At 43.8% G+C, this 16,518-nt stretch overlaps 1 long non-coding RNA gene across 3 annotated transcripts in view; it reads right to left on the bottom strand.

The window, feature by feature from the left end:
* Positions 1-610: 610 nt before the first annotated feature.
* Positions 611-16,518, bottom strand: part of LOC113935482 — a 65,421-nt gene continuing 49,513 nt past the window's right edge. For 2 of the 3 annotated variants that reach the window (XR_004819763.1, XR_004819762.1), the window contains 3 exons: positions 10,359-10,574; positions 3,450-3,602; positions 611-3,104 (listed from right to left, as the gene is read on the bottom strand). This is a non-coding gene — a long non-coding RNA (uncharacterized LOC113935482). The remainder of the gene's footprint in view (positions 3,105-3,449; positions 3,603-10,358; positions 10,575-16,518) is intronic. The other variant, XR_004819764.1, reaches the window with a different exon arrangement.

The following is a 16,518-nucleotide window of genomic DNA, read 5'->3' as shown; positions in this document are numbered from 1 at the left end:
TTCTCAAGAACACCAAGAATCTGAGAATCTTTCCCAAAACATATATAATTGTAACATATATAAAATATATAATATAAAAAATATATAAATATATATAAAATATATAATCTGTATAATTCCAGATTCCACCAGGAGGACAGATCATTGCCACATTGTAGTTTACAGGAGATTTGCAAATCAGTCCTCCTTATCCTAATCTACAAAGCTAAAGCAAAGCAAACTAAGTGTCCATCCATGGACGAATGGAAAAAGAAAATGTGGTATGTATGTAAAATGGAATGTTATTCAGCTATGTTTTTTATTTTTTTAAAAGATTTGAGAGAGAGAGAGAGAGCACAAGCAGGGAGAGTGGCAGGCAGAGACAGAAATAGACTTCCCACTGAGCAGGGAGCCAGATGCGGGGCTCGATCCCAGGACCCTGGGATCATGACTCCAGCCCAAGGCAGCCTCTTAACTGACTGAGCCACCCAGGTGCCCTAGAATGTTATTCAGCTCTTAAAAAGAAGGAAATTGGGGGACACCTGGGTGACTCAGTTGGTTAGGCGCCCGACTCTTGATTTTGGCTCAGGTTGTGATCTCGGGGTCTTGAAATGGAGCCTCGCATCGGGCTCTGTGCTCGGCTCAGAATGGGCTGGAGATTCTCTTTCTGCTCTCCCTGTGTCCCTCCCCTTGCTCACGCACTCTCTCTAAATAAATAAACAAATAAAATCTTTTTTTTTTAAGAAGGAAATCTTGTGACACCATGGATAGACCTCCAGAACAATATGCTAAATTAAATAAGTCAGAGAAAGACAAATACCATATGATCTTACTTATATGTGGATCACAAAAACAAAATAAAAAAAAAACAAGTTCACAGATACAGAGAACAAACTGGTGGTTGCCAGAAGCAGAATGGGATGGGACTCCTAACAAAGGGTGAAGGTGTTCAAAAGGTCCACACGTCCAGTTATAATATAAACAAGTCCTGGGGAATGTAACACACAGCATGGGGACTAATAGTTAACAACCCAGTATTGCATATTTGAAAGTTGCTAAGAGAGTAGATCTTAACAGTTCTTATCACAAGAAAAATAAATTTTGTAACATGTGTGGGAACAGATGTTAACTAGGCTTGCTGTGGTCACTTCACAATATATACAAACATCGAATAGTTCTGTTGTACCGGAAACTAATATAACGTTGTGGGTCGACTATATCACGATTAAAATAAGGAAACCAAAGTTCTCAAGTAATTATGTAATCAGTTATGTAGAGGTACCCAGAATCCTAGAGACAAAAAGATCACTTGTGGCTCTGAGCTCCCCTCAAAATATAGCAGAAAAGGATCATAGTTGAAGCTACAATTCTCCATCCTCCCACACTGGGGACTTCAGACAAGTGTGTGTCACAGACTGTTATTCTTTTGGCACAGCTGGATCAACAGCTCACATACGGACCGAGTCCATAAAGCTGTTGGAACACGCAGGGCAGATAATCCCAGCAGGGCTGGCACGGTGTCTAAAGAGCTACACAGGGGGCACCTGGGTGGCTCAGTTGGTTAAGCGACTGCCTTCGGCTCAGGTCATGATCCTGGAGTCCCGGGATCGAGTCCCTCGTCGGGCTCCCTGCTCAGCGGGGAGCCTGCTTCTCCTTCTGACCCTCCCCCCCCATGTACTCTCTCTTTCTCTCAATCTCACTCTCTCAAATAAATAAATAAATAAATAAATCTTAAAAAAAAAAAAAAGAGCTACAGGGAAGGTTTGAGTCTTCATGACCCCACCACACAATTGCAAGAAAGGGGATCTACCCCCAGGAACGAAAGGACAGGGGGACCCAGCCTCCCTACTCACACCCACCTCCCCTCAAACCTGGAGCAGCCAGTGTCCCTGAAGCCCGGGGGCCCATCATGCAGGGCTTTGGGGGGCCACATGAGGGACCCTGTGTCTTTTTCGAAGTGCAGTCGGACGTGTCTAAAGGGACTATTTATTCGTTGTTTGACGGATCTGTTTTCCAGAAACGACATGATCTATTTACATGACGTTATTCTGGTGGCATCGCTCTGCTTGCCGCCCAGAGAAGGCCCCAGAGAGAGGAGACAGTGGAAGCTGTCATAGGCAGAAGAGTGACCCCCCAGGATGTCCACACCCTGCTCCCCAGAGCCTGTGAATACGTGACTGGACAAGGCAACGGGGAATTAAGGTTGTTACTAGGCCGGCCTTTAAATGGGGAGATTGTCTTGGGCGATCCCTGTGGCTCTGTGTCAGGCTTCTGAGCTACAAAACTCTAGGATTAACAAATTGTGTTGTGTGAAGCCACTGCGGTTGTGGTAGTTTGTCACAGCAACAGTAGGAACCTCACGCCCTGCAAGGCTGGTTAGACCCGCCAGGTTCACGTAGGAAATGACAACTTGGACTCGTGGTCGCGGTGGAGGAGAAAGTGGTAGAGAAACAGGAGAAATGTCGGGGCAGGTGGGGGACCTGGAGAGCTTTGGGTGACAGATTCCACGTGGGGCAGGGGGGGACCAAAGATTCAATAGTGACTCTCATGATTCTTGCGGCAGCACCCACGTGGCGGGAAAGACCTTTAATAGAAGGAGACGTGTGCAGGCTGAGCCTGTGTGAAGACCGGAAGTGAATGCTGGAATTATGTGTGCAGTTAAGGCGCTGAGGGGGGCGCAGGGACGGGTTCGGCTTGGTCCCAGCTTGTGCGAGAGGCCAGAGAGGAGAGGTGGGGGCAGTCCATCCAGCAGGACACGATCCTCACGGTGTCCACCGGGGCCTGGAGGTCCTCAGCCTCGGTGGGGGTGGATGTGGGTGGGCGGTGGGACAGCTGACAGAACACAGACTGGAGCGAGGTCCCACCTGGAGCCGCACCTCCAGGTCCCACAGCCCGCAGTGCTGCTTGCTGGCAGCCTGCTGATGGCCAGCATGGCCCGGATGTTGCAGCTGAAGATTCAGAGCGTCACTGGCCGGGTCCCTATTCACCACCTGCATCCTTTCTTCTTCCCTGTGTTCTGTGTTCAATGGAAATGACTCCATGTCTGTACTTACAGGCTGAGTAGAATGAAAGGGATCCAAACCACATTTTGTCCTCTCTTCCTTTCCTCATGGAGCTTGAAGATACTATAAAAAAGAAAGGAAGGAAGGAAGGAAGGAAGGAAGGAAGGAAGGAAGGAAGAGAGAGAAAGAGAGAGAGAGAGAGAGAGAAAGAAAGAAAAAGAAAAAGAAAAAAGAAAAACAAATCAAAATCCACCATCACCAGGGTACTGGCAGAAGCAAACACCCCTTCAGTCGAAAGACTCATCCCCCCTTCTCCCCTCAGACACCATGTGTCCTCACAGGAGAAGAAACAAGAGCGTGAACCGCTGACATCTGTTCGGGGTGACATCAGGTGTCTCTGGTGACCAGCAAACCAGAAAAACTCGTTGGGCTCACATTTCTAACACAACAGACTTCCAGGGCACCTACCTGACTCTGTGAGTCCACGTGTACGACGTGCTTTCAGATATATGGCTTGGGTCATACCCAGAGAGTCTGGAAGAATCATCTGGACAAAAGGGTCACCTTGGCAACGGACCATCAGCTGCCTGTTTTCCAACGATGACACTCAACTTGTCGCTTCTGAAAACAAAGTTTAAAGGTTTGAATTTTCCTGTCAACTAATTCATTTGAACACTGTAAGGGTGTATGAATTGTCCTGTTTCCCCCGCCACAGGTGACTATGAGGAACATCCACTGAACTGCTTCACCCAGAACTCTCATTTTTGATCAAAATTATCGTTACTCCTGTAGTTTCTTACAGCCCCTGCTATCTTTGAAAGGATCCCCACTGACGGGTTTCTGATAGTCCCACACTCAGAACTCCCAGGACAAAGTTTACGGACCACAGAATGTTGGAAAGGCATCCATCAAGCCCCACGTGTCCCCGCACACACTTGAAAAGTACATCAAGTGGGACACCTGGTGGCTCAGTCAGTTAAGTGTCTGACTCTTGATTTAGGTTCAGGTCATGATCTCACGGTCATGGGATCCAGCCCCACATCAGGTTCCACACACAGTGGGAAGTCTGCTTTGGATTCTCTCCCTCTCCATCTGCCCCTTCACACCGCACCTCACTAGCTTGTGTGAGCCCTCTCTCTAAAATAAACTAAAAAATAAAATAAAACAAAACAAAATAAGATAAGATAAGATAAAATAAAATAAAAGGAAGAAAAGTACGTCCAGAATGCAACCCTCACTGCTCTTTCTGAAGTTTCTGGCTTTTTCAACACAAAAGGGATAGTGGTTCCAGTTTGTGATCTGGGAAACTGAGTTAGTATTTTAGGGGAAAACACTGGGGGGAAAAATAACCCGAGAGCTTCCTTTTGGACATAAAATATTGAAATGCCTATTAGACAGCTAAGCTCTTCTGGACACTTGTTCTGTGGGGTCCTCACTAGCCCTGCCCCTAAAGATGGACTAATTTCTTTCAGTCTCCCCCACTTGTTATTTCCCCAGTCTTTTGGTTCATCTTAAATACCATCTCCTCACTTGTCTTAATATTTTCCAAATTCTTGAACCTTTACAAGCCCCTAAGGGATTCCCTTATAACCGCACAGCCCCTGTTATGCACTTTCTTCTAATCCTCATCAACCATATTATAATTACTTGTTTCCAATGTTACTGAAAAAATTATTCTCACACTCATTAAGGATGGTCAGGCACACTTTATTGAGGCAGACTACTACAGTGGGTGTGCAGTGGAGGAGACAGATTGGACCCCACGCCAAATCAACAAGAAGAGCGGGGATTTATAGCCAAGAGGCAGGGTGGGGCGGTCAGTGGATGGAAAGTTACCAGGAGGGTAGAGTAATTCTTGCTAAGGTCACTAAGGGCTTTCACTGTAAACAGGCTGGAGTGATCACATACTACCTAGGGAATGCTGGGACATGAGGAATTTGGTCAGGTATCGAGGGTGGGGGCTTCTGGCTCAGCTGATTAGTAGGTTTCTTCTCAAACTGGACCTGAAGCATACGGTCAGGCCTAGTCAAGGAGAAGGCTCAGAGAACCTGATTAAAGTCTGGCCAGGAGACAATCTTTGCTGTGAGTTTCCTTCTACCTTGCACCATTCACCACTAAACCATGGTGTTCACAGAGACAGAGAGAGAGAGAAACAAAGAAAGGATCAATTGAGGGGCACCTGGATGGTGCAGTTGGTAAAGCACCCGACTTTTGGTTTTGGCTCAGGTTGCGATCTCAGGGTTGTGAGATCGAGCCCTGTGTTGGGCTCCCCGCTCAACATGCAGTCTGCTGGAGGTTCTCTCTCCCTCTGTCCCTCCCTCCCTCTCTCTCTCTCATATAAATAAATCTTTAAAAAAAAAAGAGAAAGGACTCAATTGATATATTGATAAAAATCTTTAAGGACTTATTAGGGAGATATAAGAGAGATTGTAAACTTTGTTGGAGATTACCACAAAAGCTAGGCCAATATATTTTCAATTATGGATTAATGAACAATCATCTAGATAAATGTAAATCACCAAAACTGACCTCAGAAAAAGATGGATAATATGAGTAGAGCAATAACCATTAAAGAAATTAAAATGAGAGCCACTAATTACCCTCCACCAAAAAAAGAGTACCAGGCCCCAATTGTCTTATGGATGAACCTTAACAAATCTTCAAATTAAAGATAATTCTCAACAAACTCCTCCAGAGAATAAAAAGTGGTAAAAGGAGATCACTTCCTAACTAGTTTATGAGGCTAGAAAACCAGGCAAGAACATTACAGACCAATTTCACTTACAAATACACATACAAAATCAAAGGAAACATTAGGAAACCAAATGCAGAATTAATAATGTCAAAAAAGCAAATAGAAACGTTATGACCAAGTAGGATTTCTATCAGGAATGCAAGTGTGTTTTTAAAAATAAGCAGGGGCATCCGACTCTTGATTTCGGCTCAGGCCATGATCTCAGGGTCGTGAGATCGAGCCCCATGTCGGGCTCCAAACTGGGTGTGAAGCCTCCTTCGGATTCTCTCTCTCCCTCTGCCCCTTCCTGCCCCACTTGCGTTCACTCTCTCTCTCTCTCTCTCTCTGAAAAAAAAAAAAAGGAATGCAAATGTGTTTCAATATCAGAAAGTAGCTCTCCATGACAACAGACTAAAGAAGAAAAATACTTATCTCAATACATTTAGTAAAATTATTTGATAAAATTCAACCCTAATTCTAAAAAAAAAAAAAATCCTTTGACTCTGGGAGGAAACTAGGAAAGGAACACATTCACATCCTTCTACAGCTGCCTGAAGAGTAAAGTAATTCATATATGTCACTGATGTATGTCAGCGCCCATTAGGCACTAAACAAATGTGCGCAACTCCCCAAGCACTTCTCTCTCACACATCCCATCTTTGCTCCCTGATTTATGGTTGATTTCCTCAGTTGTAGCTTCCAGGTCATTTGGTTGATTTTTCAGCAGTGACATTCCAGTTATTCAGCAATTACACTCAATTTTTTGTGTGTTTATTTGTTTTTTTTAATTTCTAGGAAGTCTTTCTTCTTCTGCACCCTTTCCGTGGGAGTTCATCAGCCATCTCCTTGAATCCCTGATGGTCAGAAGGATGTTGAGAAGTTTCCTTCTGAACTTGTACACGATGTTTCTAGCAGTCCTGGGTTCCATTTGTACATCGGGCGATTGCTCCCCAACCTCCCTCCATGGCTCTCCTCAGATGTGTGTGCACTGGCCACCAGTTTTCTCCTTCATTGCCCTGTTTTCCTATTTCCTTATGGATTTTTCTCAAATGTGTAATATGTTTTGGTTGTAAAGTACATATTTACTAGGACTCAGTTGATTATCCTGGGCGTATGGTAAAGGTTTGCTCTGTATTTGTATGAGTCCATACTGGAGCCTTTTCCTCTTAAATTGACAGCAAAAACTTTAAAACTTTTTCTTGTTTTAATATTGCATATTGGAGATTTTTTTAAAGATTTTATTTATTTATTTCACAGAGAGACACAGTGAGAGAGGGAACACAAGCAGGGGGAGTGGGAGAGGGAGAAGCAGGCTTCCCGCCGAGCAGGGAGCCTGATGCGGGGCTCGATCCCAGGAGCCTGGGATCATAACCTGAGCCGAAGGCAGATGCTTAATGACTGAGCCACCCAGGCGCCCCTGCATATTGGAGATATTAAAAATAATTGCTTATAGCATCTGCGGTGGGTATGGAGAGCAAAAATTAAAACAACAACAACAACAACAAAAAACACCTTACTATGTGTCTTCACTCAGCTTAAGGAAGAAGAGAACCAGCACCCCACAGCCCTGTGTGTTCCCGGCCAGCCCCACTCCCATCCCACCCCACCCCCAGCTGCATTATACAAGATATTCCCCTACCCTTATAGTTCTTCTTTTTTAACCACACATGGCTACTTGCATTTCTTTCTTCCTGACTCAGTCTGGTCCATTTTTGTAGGTAATCACTGAACAAATTATTCAGATTTCACAACCAGAATGTTCATGATCTCCTTCAAGGCCATCTTCCTTTTTCCCTTTTCTACTCCTAACATGCTTCTTGTGCCTTGTTTCATTTTTTCTGATCACATGGTCAGAAATTTCTTTTGAAAGAGCCACCTCTAGACTTTTGTGTTTCTTGCTCATCTCTTATGTTCTTTCTCCTTTGAGTTTGTTCCTCTTCTTACTTCTACAAGTGGATAATTCACTCATAAACAACCATTCTTTCATTCTTTTCTATGTTAAGCATCTTAGCGTTTTAAATTTGCCCACGAGCTGGCCTCCGTTTCATCCTGTGTGTTCTACAGAAAGTTTTGTTTTGTTTTGTTTAAAATAGGCTCCATGGCCGGTGTGGAGCCCAATGAAGGGCTGAACTCATGACCCCAAGATCAAGACCTCAGCTGGGATCAAGAGTCGCTTAACCAAATGAGCCACCGAGGCGCCCTTATGGAAAGTATTTTTACTGTTAATTATACATATTTTGAAATTGCCATTATCGTGATGGTTCCCATGAAGATGGTGATTTTCACTTCAAAACACAGTATTCATAGAGCATTCCATCTATGAGTATTTACTGAAATTTGCTCTTCGGTCTAGTATGTGGCAAATATTCATAAAATTGCCATATGTGCTTGAAAAAATGTATTGTGGGGCGCCTGGGTGGCTCAGTTGGCTAAGCGACTGCCTTCGGCTCAGGTCATGATCCTGGAGTCCCGGGATCGAGTCCCGCATCAGGCTCCCTGCTCAGCAGGGAGTCTGCTTCTCCCTCTGACCCTCTTCCCTCTTGTGCTATCTCTCATTCTCTCTCTCTCAAATAAATAAATAAAATCTTAAAAAAAAAAGAAAAAACGTATTGTAACATTTTATATAGAGAGAGGCCAGCTTCTTGCACTGCTCCAATATTCTATAATCCTTCCTGATTAGCTCGCTCTCTAAATACTGTGAGACATATGCTCAAATCTACCAAGAGAGTAATGACTAGCCATATGAACCCACAAATCGACTTACTATTTTGGAACCTAGAACAATTGGTAGGAGAGATTTTTAAACATTCAGACGCCATTTTAATCTTACCCCTACTCCTACAGAAAAGAGAAAGACAGAACATATCCCCAGCTCTTACTGTGGGGCTAGAAAAACCTTGACCCCCAAACCAGAAACAATACAGAAATGAAAAGAACAGGCCAAAGTCAGCATTACAAATATCCTACAGGAATAGGAGACACAATGCTGCAATGAATGAAAGAGATAATGTACATGAAAGGTAGGGTTTATTCCAGGAATATAGTTAGTTTAACAGTAGAAAATCAGTGTAATTCACAGCATTAATGGTTTAAAGGAGGAAAGCCATGTGATTTTTTTCGACAGATGCATTTAAAAAAACAACCTCTACTTAAAATTCAGCCTCAGGATCAAATTGTCCCGGCGACTACTACCCTCCCATACACATCCCCAGGGCCTACAGGAAAAGGGGTCCTAGAGGACTGAGCTGGGAGAAGGAATACGGCCCCCAAAACTCAGATTCGAGGGGACCCACATTGGAGTATGGGCGGTGGTGAAACTCCGAAGACTCACACCGACGTCCCCCTTCGGTCAGGAGAGACCCCGTGGAGGGGGAAAGGCTGCGAGAGGAACAACCCTCCCAGGTGAACTTGGAGGTCCCTGGGGCTGACCTGGAAATGTGGAGCCTGCCTGTGTCCAGCTGCACGCTCACTGTGGAGTCTACTTCTCCCTCTCCCTCTGCCCCTTCCCCCACTCATACTCTCTCTCACATATAAATAAAATCTTCAAAAAGAAAAATGTCCATACCCCCAAAGTGATGTACACATTCAATGCAATCCACATTAAACTCCTAATGGCATTTTGGGCAGGAGGTAGAAAAAATTCATCCTTCAATTCATAGGGTATCTCAACAGACCCCAAGGAGCCAGAACAATCTAGAAAGAGTAGAAGTGGGAGGCTTCGACTTCCCGATTTCAAAACATATTACTGAGCTTCAAGAAACCAAAGAGTGACATCCTGGCTTAGACACAGAGACATACACATAGACCAGATGAAAGAACAGAGAGTCCCCAAATTTCAGAGCCTTCCACACGTGGCCAAACGATTTTCCCCAGGGTTCCAATCCCACTGGAATGAGAAAGGACAGTCTCTTCAATGAAAAGCCTTGGGAAGACAGGATATCCACATACAAGGAAGGAAAACGGACCCTTCCTTTCTACCATACACAAAAAGTAACGGAAAAGAGATAACGCATCTCAACAGAGAACCTAAGACCGTGAAGCTGAGAGAGGAAAAGCGGAGAAAAGCTTCATGACGTTGGATTTGGCACTGATGTCTAGGACGTGACGCCAAAAGCACAGGCAACAAAAGCCACCTAGAAAACCGGGGCCATTTGAAGCTTACAGACTGTTGGCCCTCAGGAGAAACAATCAACTTGGGGAAAAGGGAACCTACACAATGGGGAAAAAGACTTGCAATTCCTATGTCTGTTAAGGGATTCAAATCGAGAAGATGTCAAAAACTCTACAATTCACACCAACAAGGAAAACAAACTACCCAAGGAAACAACGGGCAAAACACTTGAAGAGACATTTCTCCGAAGATATGCAATGGCCACCAAGCTTCTGAGAATAGGCTCAGCACCAGTAATCATTACAGAAAAACAAATCAAAGAACAAAGACATAGCATGTCACACACCCTTAGGACGGCCCCTATCAACAACAGCAACCAAAAAAACCCAAAACCCAAACACCGTCAAACAACCTGTGTTGGGGAGGATCTGGAGGCATTGGAACCCCGGGCCGGTGTCGGTGAAAGTGTAAAATGGCCCATCTGCCGTGGAACACGGCGCAGAGTTTCCTCCAAAGGAGGAAATAGACTTACCACGTGATGGAGCAATCTCACTCCTGATTGTACATCCATAAGAATTGGAAGCAACGTTCCCAAGGATACTTGCACATCCCCGTTCGTTGCAGTGTTGTTCTCCAGAGCCAAGCGCCCCGCGTGTCCACACCCAGAGAGGAATGGAGAAAGAAGCTGAGGCATCGACATACAACGCAATGTTCTTCAGTCTTAGCAAAGAAGGCTATTCTGGACGTTCTGCCAAGTGAAATGAGCAAGTCACAGAAAGACAAATACCCTATGCTTCTCCTAGTACGGGCTATGTAAAGTAGTCAAATTTATAGAAACAGAAAGAACTGTGGGATCCAGTGGGGGCAGGGAAGAGGAAACACAGAGCTGTGGGTACAGATCTTCAGTCACAAAATGAATGCCAGAGAGGCGTTGTATGGCAGGGAGAAGAGGTAGAGCCCTGCTGTAGGATACACTGGTGCATGGCTAACGGTAATAGTAAATGTAAACGTTATTGTTTCTAACCTACTATACTTTTTAACAGATTTCTTTAAGAGAAAAATTGGGGTGAAGAAGCTGGGGCCTTTGAAACGTTCTTGCCTTCAACGAGGAAGTTCTGGGTGTGACAAATACAGAGAGTTGGTGGGTGAGGTTCATTTCCTGTTCCCAGTCAGGCCGTTTCACCCCAGATGGTTGCTGGTGGGGTCTCTGAGCCCCTCAAGAGCCCACGGTGGGGGAGAGGCTCAAAGCTCCAGGGATTATCGGGAGATAATCGGGAGAAGGGCCGGGCACGGATGGAAACAGGGGTAGAGGAGGTAGCAGTGTGGAAGGGGAACAGATGAAAGGATTCAAGAGAGCTGAGCAATCTCAGATGTGACACTAAAACATAGAAGGAAAGTGGGGCGCCTGGGTGGCTCGGTCGGGAAGCGTCTGCCTTCGGCTCAGGTCAGGAAACCAGAGTCCTGGGATCGTGCCCGCATCGGGCTCCCTGTTCGGCGTGAGGCCTGCTTCTCCCTCTCCCACTCCCCCTGCTTGTGTTCCCTCGCTCGTTGTTCTAACAGAACAAACTACACTCGGAGTCTAGTGTAGGGCTCTGTTCTATTCACCTGTCTGATCGTATTTTTTCTTTTCTCTGTCTCTGTGGTGGTTTTTCCCTTTTTTTTTTCCTCCCTTTTTTTTTTTGTTTGATGTGCTTTATTTTTTTGGTTTTTTTCTTGTTGTTGTTCTGTTAAAGTCTTTTCAAGTTCTCTTTTTTTAAAAGTCTTTTGAAATGTTTTTTTTTCTCTAAAGTTACATTCTATCCTTTCAAGGTATTTAATCATGTTTTTGTACACTTGTAAGTTTTCTTTCTTGACAATTTTGGGGTGCAGTGTCTTCCTAACAGAACAAAAATACACTCAAAATCTAGTGTTGGGTCTGTTCTATTCACCCTGTCTGATCCTATTCTTTCTGCATTTCTGAGTGTGTGTGTGGTTGTTCCCCCCCACCCTTTTTGGGTTTGGTTTTGCTTTATTTCTTGTTGTTGTCATTTTTTTTGTTCTTCCCATAAAGTCTTTTTAATTTTCATCTGTATATTTACATTCTGTCATTTCAATGTATTTAATCTTGTTTTTGTATAGAGATAAGTTTTCTTTCTTTACAATTTTGGGATGAAGTGTCTTCTAACAGAAGAAAATACACCTCAAAATCTAGTGTATGCCTCTGTTCTAGTCACCTGTCTGATCATAATTTTTTTCTTCATTTCTAGTGTGTGGGGTTGCTTCCCCCCCCCCCCCCCCCCCCCACACTTTTTGTTTGTTTGTTTGTTTGTTTTGTTCTGTTAAAGTCTTTTAAATTTAATCTCTAAAGTTACATTCTATCCTTCAAGTTATTTAATCCTGTTTCTGTACATTTGTAAGTTTTCTTTCTTGACAATTTTGGGGTGCAGTGTCTTCTAACAGAACAAAATACACTCAAAATCTAGTGTATGGCTCTGTTCTAATCACCTGCCTGATCATATTCTTTTCTTCTTTTCTAGTGTGTCTGGCGTTGATTTTTCTTCCCTCCCCCCCCTTTTTTTGTTTGATTTGCTTTATTTTTTTGTTTTTTTTTTCTGTTAAAGTCTTCAACTTTTCTTTTTTTAAAAGTCTTTTTAAATGTTTTTTTTTCTCTAAAGTTACATTCTCTCCTTTCAAGGTACTTAATCTTGTTTTCTACATATGTAAGTTTCCTTTCCTGACAATTTTGGGATGAAGTGTCTTCTAACATCACAAAATACATATCCTTTCAAGATATTGAATCTTGTTTTTGTACATCTGTAAGTTTTCTCTCTTTACAATTTTGAGATGCATTTTCTTCTAATACCTGAAATACACTCAAAATCTAGTGTTTGGCTCTTTCTATTCACCTGTCTGATCATATTTTTTTTCTTTGTGTGTGTGTGTGTGGTTGTTTCTTCTTTTTTTTATTCTTCTCCCTCTTTTTTTCTTTGGTTTGCTTTATTTTTTGTTGTTGTTTTTGTCATTTTTCTTGTTCTGTTAAAGTTTTTTTAAATATTCATCTCTTAAGTTACATTCTATCCTTTCAAGGTATGTAATCTCATTTTTGTCCATTTGTAAGTTTTCTTTATTCGCAATTATGGGATGCGGTGTCTTCTAACAGAAAAAAATACACTCAAAATCTAGTCTCTGGCTCTGTTCTATTCACCTGTCTGAGCATACTCTCTTTTACATTTCTGTGTGTGTGGTTGTTTTTCTTTTTTTTCCCCTTTTTCTTTTTTTGGTTTAGTTTGTTTTATTTTTTTGTTTTGTCATTCTTTCTCTCTGTTAAGGTCTTTTTAAATTTTCTTTTTTTTCAAGTCTTTTTAAATTTTATTTTTTTTCTCTAAAGGTACATTTATCCTTTTAAGGTATTTAATCTTGGTTTTGTACATCTATAAGTTCTCTCTCTTTACAATTTTGGGATGCAGTTTCTTCTAATAGACCAAAATACACTCAAAATATAGTGTGTGGCTCTTTCTATTCACCTGACATATTCTTTTTTCTTTTGTGTGTGAGTGATTGTGTTTCCTTTTTTTTTTTTCTTCTCCCTCTTTATCTGTTGGTTTGCTTTATTCTATCCTTTCAAGGTATTTAATCTTGTTTTTGTACAGATATAAGTTTTGTTTCTTTACAATTTTGGGATGCAGTTTCTTCTAATAGACCAAAATACACTCAAAATCTAGTGTATGGCTCTTTCTATTCACCCGTCTGAGCATATTCTTTTTTTTTTTAATTTATTTATTTATTCGACAGATAGCGTAAGTAGGCAGAGTGGCAGGCAGAGGGAGAGGGAGAAGCAGGCTTCCCGCCGAGCAGGGAGCCCGAGGCGGAGCTCCATCCCCAGGATCCTGAGACCATGACCTGAGCCGAAGGCAGACACTTAACCACTGAGCCACCCAGGCGCCCCTCTTTCTCTTTCCTGTAGGAGTAGAGGTAGCATTAGAATGTTTCATGTTTCATCTTTAAAAATCTCTCCTACCAATCGATCTAGGTCCAAAATAGTAACTCCATTTGTCTGTTGGTTCATATGGCTACTCAAGCGTTTCTTTCTTTTTCATTCAGTCTGGTCCGTTTTTGTAAATCATCACTGAATATAGGGTTTATTCCAGCAATATAATGAAACAGTACCTATTCAGTGAAATTCACAGCATCAACAACTAAAGGAGGAAAGGCATGTGATTTTGTCGAAAGATACGTTGAAATATATATGTATGTACACTCTACCTGAAAATAGCCTGAAAATCAAACTGTCCCAAATGACTAATTTCGCTCATACACAATCCCCGGGACGCAGAGGAAACAGAGCCCCACTGGCGCGTGGGAGAACAGCAAGGTTCCTCTCAACACAGAGCTACTCATTTACAAAATAGCCGGAGCACCAAGAGCCGAATGTAAACTTGAGCCTCTCGGTGAGCCGGCACGGGACACAAGCCTAGTCTTGTGAGAAACAGTACTGTGCCTGCATCCGTCTTTCCGGTCCTTTTTGCGACCGGAGTAGGCAAGTGTACACAACTTTCTTCTATAATACTTCAACTATGTTCACTATCAAACACTGGGTCGTGGAATTAGTGGTGGAACTTGTAGCTAACTTTGTCCTGCATAAGATCAGATTGTATGTACTTGAATTATTCAAGATATTACTAGAGAACCAGTGGAAGTTCACAGATTGTTTAAAAAATATGTGCCATTTTCTATTGAAGAAGACCCTTATTTATGTCCTGAGCAATCTTGCTTCCAGAATACACAAACTGATGGCCGGAGAAGTCTTCCTAAATATGTCATATTATTGTCGACACAAGAAGAGGTTTTCTGAACCCACAGTTGAGTTTGTGGTTTAGCTACCCTTTAAACACCTAAGCGATCTGGGTTCCTTGGGTGAATACTTAGCACCGGGAGGACAGCAAATTCTAAAAATTGGTCCTATGCACGTCCAACTCTGGACCCAGCCGGTGCCTACGACAAACGGCCACATTCTGACGTGACATAGTTCACAGACGGAAGCTTATTTGCTGATCTCCTCCTCGCGACATCGTCTTTATATCTAGTAAAGCCAGTTATTTATGCCGCACCCATCGTCTTTCTTTCAGAAGAACTTCCTCAAGCCTGCGGAGTTCCCCTTCGTCCACTGTCTCTCCTCCCCCGCTCAGAGCACATTTCCGGTTCCTCTTGAATCTGTGCCTCCCAGATTTCAAAAAAAAAAAAAGGTTTTGTTTTGCTTTGCAGCCTCAGTTCTTTCTTTTTTGACACAAGGAGCAAATAAACTTCGTATCAACAAAGAGAGTGTCTGCAGCCTTATTGCCGCGTCCTAGGCTGACTCCTTTTCCTGTGTGGCTCAGGCTGTGGCCAGGATCCGAGGAGAGGAGGGCAAAACCACGGCGGATGAGAAAGAGAGCTCCAGGCCATGGCGTGGGGTGGGCCGGGGAGGGAGGGGTCCGCAGCCTGGCTGAGATTTGCTGCGTGGTGGAGGGGGGGGTGGGGGTGGTTTCTGAGCCGACATCCTGCGGCTCAGCAGCCCAGGGGTTTTAGAGTTGTCTCCTCTCCCCAAGAGAAGTTCAAGGTGAGAGAAGTACAAATCACGAACTGGTCGAAGGCGTCTTTACCAGTTGTGGGGCATGTATCCCAAACTTGGCCAGAGTAGAGCCGGCTGGGATGAGGAGTGAGCTGGGGGGGAGGAATAGGGCCCCCGAAACTCAGGTTCCAGGGGACCCACAATGGGGTGTGGGCAGTGGTGAAACTCCGGAGGCTCACGAGAACGCCCCCACCTTGGGTCAGGAGAGACCCCGTGCAGGGGGAAAGGGTGTGAGTGGGGAACCCGGAGGTCCCCGGGCTGACCTGGAAATGTGGAGCCTGCCTCTGTCGGGCTCCCTGCTCAGTGTGAAGTCGGCTTCTCCCTCTCCCTCTCCCTCTGCCCCTTCCCCCACTCGTACTCTCTCTCTCACTCCCACATAAATAAATAAAATCTTGTTGTTGTTTTTTTTTGAAGATTTTATCTATCTATTCATGAGAGACGGAGGGGGGGGAGAGAGAGAGAGAGAGAGAGAAGCAGAGGGAAAAGCAGGCTCCCAAGGAGCAGGGAGCCCGATGCGGGACTCGATCCCAGGACCTCGGGATCATGACCTGAGCCGAAGGCAGATGCTTAACCATCTGAGCCACCCAGGCGCCCTAAAATCTTGTTTAAAAAGAGTCCATACCCCCGAGTGATGTACACATGCAATCCACATTAAAATCTTAATGGCATTTTGGGCCGGAGGTAGAAAAAAATTCATCCTTCAATTCATATGGTTTCTCAACAGACCCCAAAGAGCCAGAACAACCTAGAAAGAGTAGAAGTGCGAGGCTTGGACTTCCCGATTTCAAAACGTATTCCTGAGCTACAAGAAACCAAAGAGTGAGGTCCGGGCTTAGACAGAGACATACACATAGACCAGATGAACAGAACAGAGAGTCCCCAAATTTCAGAGCCTTCCAAACGTGGCCAAACGATTTTCCCCAGGGTTCCAATCCCACTCGAATGAGAAAGGACAGTCTCTTCAATAAAAAGCCTTGGGAAGACAGGATATCCACATACAAGGAAGGAAAACGGACCCTCCCTTTCTACCATACACAAAAAGTAACGGAAAGTAGATAACGCATCTCAACAGAGAACCTAAGACCGTGAAGCTGAGAGAGGAAAA

Source organism: Zalophus californianus, chromosome 17 (assembly GCF_009762305.2).
Source record: "Zalophus californianus isolate mZalCal1 chromosome 17, mZalCal1.pri.v2, whole genome shotgun sequence".
NCBI lineage: Eukaryota > Metazoa > Chordata > Mammalia > Carnivora > Otariidae > Zalophus > Zalophus californianus.
The sequence above is the reverse complement of the archived record's forward strand: the minus strand, read 5'-3'. Positions and strand labels throughout refer to the sequence as shown.